Raw genomic sequence first — 6,000 nt, forward strand, 5'->3', positions numbered from 1 at the left:
TTATGTTATTGTCATTTTTCTTGTTAATAGTTAAATTTTCAACTTATAAAGAATACATTTGAAATGAAGAATGAAATGGTTAAATTTGAAACTAAATAGTATATTTGTAACCAATAATTTGACTTTTCTACAAAGAGAGTTCAATTTTCAACTAAAAATGATAAATCTCTAACAAACAAAATAAATTTCCAACAAAATAGTTCAACATTGAATCATATAGCTGAATTTTTAACGTACAAACATACATTTTAAACCTAAAATTTAAGTTTAAAAAGTTAATTTTTAACTCAGAAATAAAAGATGAATTTGGAAACTACAAAATATAATTTATTAGTAAAATAGTTGAATTTTTAACTAGAAAAAATTCTAGAAAAAGGGAACAGTCGAATTTAAAATGTAAACAAATAATTTAAAAAAAAATGTTAAATTTCAAGAAATTAGCTGAATTTTAAACTAAAAATATAAATTTATAACCTAAAATTTTGGTTGAAAACATTACTTTGTTTTGCCAAAAAAAAAATTTAATAAAATACAACTATATAGAACCCAATAGTTGAATTTTCATTCAAAAACTATCAATTTCAAACAAAAAATTCAATTTCAAATGAAAAAAGATCAATGTTTGACAATGATTAAAATAGGAAAATTTTTAATTTGTGAAAATAATATTTATCAAAAAAACGAGGTTTCCACAGATTGGTGGTTTTCACCGAATAGTTTTTCAAGCAAAAAATACAATTTTTATCCAAATGTTTCATATTTCAACCAAGTAGTTGTATTTTCAATTAAAAAAAATATAATTTTAAACAAATTATAATTATAAAATTCGCAACCTAAAATTTCGTTTGAAAAAATTAATTTTTAACCACTAAAATCGAATTTCCAACACAGTACAGTCGATATTGGATTTCATTTCCCTCGACTGGATTCTTCAAAAAATTGACGCCACGCTGCACAGTGGAAAAAAACTTTTTCGGTTTAAAATAACGTACAGCCCATAGATATTGACAGCTCTGAAAAAAAATCGAACAAAAATCTGACCAGATTTCCAAGAGCACTGTTGAGCCTGACTTTTAAATTATTTTTTCAATTTTTTTTATAAATAAACAAATATGACGAAAAAAATGTCTATTTTTTGTATTTGAAGTTCCCGGCGCTCGTCAATAACAGGACAATTTTTGAAATCGCCTAAGTTGCATAGATTAACATTAGAAAAAGTTGTTTCAATATTATACAATAAGCAAAAAAAAATTTGTAAACAAATTACTTGTTGAAAGAACTTTTTCTACGATTTTCCATAATTATACGTTTTTTAAATTATATTGCAAGAAATTTGAATGGAGACAATATTTTAATGAAAAAATGTCTCTTAATACTATTTTTGCTAATATTATAAATACATTTAATAAACAAATGCATTAATCAGGCACTTTTCGACAGATAAATTAGTTTTTCTTTATTTAAAATTTTTTAAAATTAGGAACTTTACGATAGTTTTAGAAAAATGTATAATTTGTTGATTAATCTTATGATTTTTTTAAACAAATTAAATAAACAAATGCATTATTCAAGCATTTGCTGGCAGAAAAATTCCTTTTTTTCTATGTCGAAGTTTTTAATTAGAAACTGAATCACAATTTAAGCAACATTCATAATAAGTTGATAAATTTTATTATTTCTTTAAACAAATTTAATAAATAAATGTGTTAATCAGGCATTTGTCGAAAGAAAAATTAGTTTTTTCTATTTTGACTTTTTAAAATAGGAAATTCATGAGAAATTCGGCAAAATTCATAATTTTTTGATCAATTTTATGATTTTTGTAAACAAATGCTTTATTGGGGCATCTGTTGAAAGAAAAATTCTTTTTTTTTCGACGTCAGACTTTTAATTGGAATCTTTATAATTAATTCAGCAACATTCATGATGAGTTGATAAACTTTATATATATATATATTTTTTAAACAAATGTATTATTCGGAAATCTGTCGATAAAAATTTTTTTCTTTCGATACCAGTCTTTTTAATTGGGAACTTACTGATAATTTCCGCAAAATTCAAAATCAGTTGATAAAATAATGCACTTTTTATGAAATTTGTTTTAAAAAATCATAAGATTATTCAACGAATTATGAATTTTGCTAAAATGATCATAAAGTTCCTAATTTTAAAACAATTGACGCGGAATATGTTTACAGTTTCGCAAATTTATTACTAATATTTATAATATATAATACATATTAAATATATTAACGCAATTTATTAATTAAATAATACTGACAACAGAATTAATAATTTCGAGAATTATTCTCTTAAAGTCCATGAATTCGATTAATAATTAAAACAAATTTTTATTTCATCTACTTATATTTTAAATTCAGTACATTTTTTCGTTCAAATTCAATTTAAACCGTTTGAAATTCATAATTCAATTAAAAATTTTGATTCTTAGAAAGATAGATGATTTTTAACCAAATATTTGAATTTTTAACCAAAAAGATTAATTATCTACCCAAAAGATGATTTACAAAACAGGATTCTCAATTAAACAGTTGAATTTCTAACTGAAAAGGATGAATTTTTGAACAAATAGCTGAATTTTGAACTAAAAAAGATTACTTTTGAACTAAAAATGGAATATTTAAATTTTCGGTTAAGAAATCAATTTTCTACGCAAAAAAAAACCATATTTATTTTAAAAACCAATATAATTTAACTCTCATTCAGTTAGTATTATTTTAAACTAAAAAGACGAATTTTCAACAAAAAGATTAATTTTCTACTAAAAAGATGATTTAAAAAAAACATTAAATCTCAATTAAATTGTTAAATTTTCAACTGCAAAGGATCAATTTGTGAACAAATAGCTGAATTTTGAAATAAAAAAGATCAGTTTTCAAATGAAAATGGAATAGTTATATTTTCAGTTTCCAAATTTTTCACACACAAAAAAAACTGATTTATTTTTGAAACAAATTTAATTGAACTTTCAATCAAGTAGTTTAATTTTCAACTAAAGTGATGAATATTAGGTTGAAATACTTCAATTGTTAACCAGGAAGATGAATTTTTAACCACAAAGTCGATTATTCAGATAATTACATAAATTTTTAACTAAATATTAGAATTATCAATTACCAAAAAAAAATTTGCAACCATATAGTTGAATATTAAAGACAAGAATATGAATTTGATCTGAAATGATCAATGTTTAACTGAAATAGTTGATTTTTTAACCAAGAAGGTTAATTTTTCTAAAGAAGAAAATTTTTCCAGAAAATACATAAATTTTTAATTAAAAAGATAAATTGTCAAACAAACATTAAATGTTTAAATTTGCAGTTCAAGATTAATGTTTAACCAAAAAGATGGATTTTCAACTGAAAAAATGTAATTTTTAATTGGAATAGTTGCATTTTCCGGCAGTAAGACAAACTAATTTGCAACAAAAACAAAACTAATTTTCCGAAAAATAGTTACATTTTCAAAAAAGTGTTGAATTTTTCACTAAAATTACGAACCTTGAAACGAAATAGTCGAATTTAAAACGAAAAACATAAATTTTTAATTAAAATTATGAATCTTCAAATGGAATAGTCGAATTTAAAACCAAAAACATAAATTTTTAATAAAAATGATGAGTCAAACTAGAATCATTAAATTGCACACAAACGTATTAATTTCGAACTCATAAAATTAATTTCTACTAAAAAAGTGAAAATTTTTATCTAGAAAAGATCATTTTTCAATTAAATATAAAATAATTTTCAACAAAATAGTTAAATTTGCAACTGAAATAGTTACATTTTCAGTAAAACAATTAATTTTCAGCGAATATTTAGTAAGAAAAATAGAATTTAACCAAAAAGAAAGCATTTTCAACAAAATATATTAATTTTTAATTTAAAAAAATTGATTTTAAACAACAAAAAAAACTGATTTTCAACAAAATAGTTTAATACATTGGGACGCCTGAAAAATCTCGAAAAATAAAATTCCCAAAACTTTAAAACTCCAGAACTAGAAAATTCTCGAATGTTAAAATTTGAGAATAATAAAATTGCCGAAAAATAAAAATACCGAATTTAGAGATTCCCCAATAATAAAATTCTCGAATAATAAAATTGCCGAAATAGAAAACTCTCGAATAATAAAATTCACGACAGTTTATAATATTACTGAGTTGGAAAATTCCTGAATAATAAAATTAGCGACAAAAAATTGACGAATTATAAAATATCTAAATTGGGTAATTTCTGAATTATGTAATTCCCAAAATTAAACATTAAAAATAATATGTCATTGTTGTATTTGTAATCAATAAAACTTATTTATAAAAAATTGTAACTGTTTCATTTCGGGAATTTTTCAATTTGGATATTTTATAATTCCTCAATTTTATTATTCGGGAATTTTCCAATTCGGTAATATTATTAACTGCTGGGAATTTTATTATTAGAGAATTTATAAATTTATAAAAAATTGTATTTGTTGAATTTCGAGAATTTTTCAAATTGGATATTTTATAACTCAGCAATTTTCTTTCGGAAATTTTCCAATTGGGTAATGTTATTAACTGTCGGCAATTTTATTATTCGGGAATTTTCCATTTCGGGAAGATTAAATTCGGGAGTTTTATTCTTTGCGAATTCTAAAGTGTTGAATATTTATTTTTTATGATTTTTCAGTCGTCTCAATACAGTAATATAAAGCTACTTTTACAAATAAAGAATCAAATTATTCAATTTAATATTACCATTGAAAAAAAATTAAGCATCCTCTAGAAAAAACTTTCTGACTTTAAAAAAAATTCCTTGACATATGCGGGTTTTTCCAGGCATATAAAAATCCCCTGACATATCCAGGTTTTTATTAAATTTTCATATAACATAAACAATTATAATCTTAAGAGAATATTTTAAAAATATAATATTGTTTCCAATTAAATTTCCTTCAATATAATTTGAAAAAACCTATAATTATGGAAAATCGTAGAAAATATTTTTTACAACAAATAATTTGTTTACAACAATTTTTTTATTTATTGCATAATATTGTAACATCTTTAAATAATGTTACTCTATGCTACTTACGCGATTTCAGGAATTTTTCTGTTATTGAAGAACACCGGAAACGTCAAAAAGAAAAAATGGCTTTCTTTTCGTCATATCTGTTTATTTATAAAAAATTGAAAACCTAATTCAAAAATCAGGCTTGACAACTTTTTTAGAAATCTTCTCAACTTCTTTTTATTTTTCTGTTTTGTTCAAATCGGTCAATATTTGTAGGCTGTACGTTTTTTTGAACCAAAAAAGTAATGTTTACCACTGTGCGCCGCGGGTTTTAATGGTGTTCACTCAAGCGTGACAAAAGAGAGAAACAGGAAAGGAATAAAACAGTTCGGAGACCCTAAATTTTATTTCACCGTCAGTCCTAAAACCGGACTACAATCTAGGTTTAACTCACAGAATTTTTCAAGCAAATATTTAGATTTTAAACTAAAAAAAGGTTTTTAATCAATGAGTTTAATTTTCAACGAAAAATGATAAATTAAACAAAATAATCTCTTACGTCGAAGTTGGTCGAGATTTGGGGGATGTACGTTACTTTAAAGTTTGAACCAAAGTAGTCAATATTTGCCCACTGTGCGGCGTAGTAAGGTTGGTCAAGGAAGGTCGTTGGGGAGGGGGTAATACCGGGGAGTGAAATTTAATTTAGTTTCATAAAATTCTTTATTTATTTTTTTTAATTTTCACTCTTCGTGTATTTAAAGCTGCAAAATTCCTTTAGTATTTCCTTGCATAGTTTAAAAATTGCTAGTGGAATTTTAATCAAAGTTTCTACGATAAATATAACAAATCTTATCAGATAACAAACAGATAACAAATAAATGTCAGGACAGTTCGTACTTGTACGTTTATTTACGTTCATAACATGGTCGAGTCTAAACCGAGGTCTAAACGCACGGACTTTAAATAATAAGGGCGGGGAGGGGGGGGG

The 6,000-nt window shown here is 23.8% G+C and overlaps 1 protein-coding gene across 2 annotated transcripts in view; it reads right to left on the minus strand.

Moving 5' to 3' along the window:
- Positions 1 to 6,000, minus strand: part of LOC117173084 (peroxidase-like) — a 109,391-nt gene that overhangs the window by 76,470 nt on the left and 26,921 nt on the right. The window lies entirely within an intron of this gene.

Source organism: Belonocnema kinseyi, chromosome 5 (assembly GCF_010883055.1).
Source record: "Belonocnema kinseyi isolate 2016_QV_RU_SX_M_011 chromosome 5, B_treatae_v1, whole genome shotgun sequence".
Lineage (NCBI taxonomy): Eukaryota > Metazoa > Arthropoda > Insecta > Hymenoptera > Cynipidae > Belonocnema > Belonocnema kinseyi.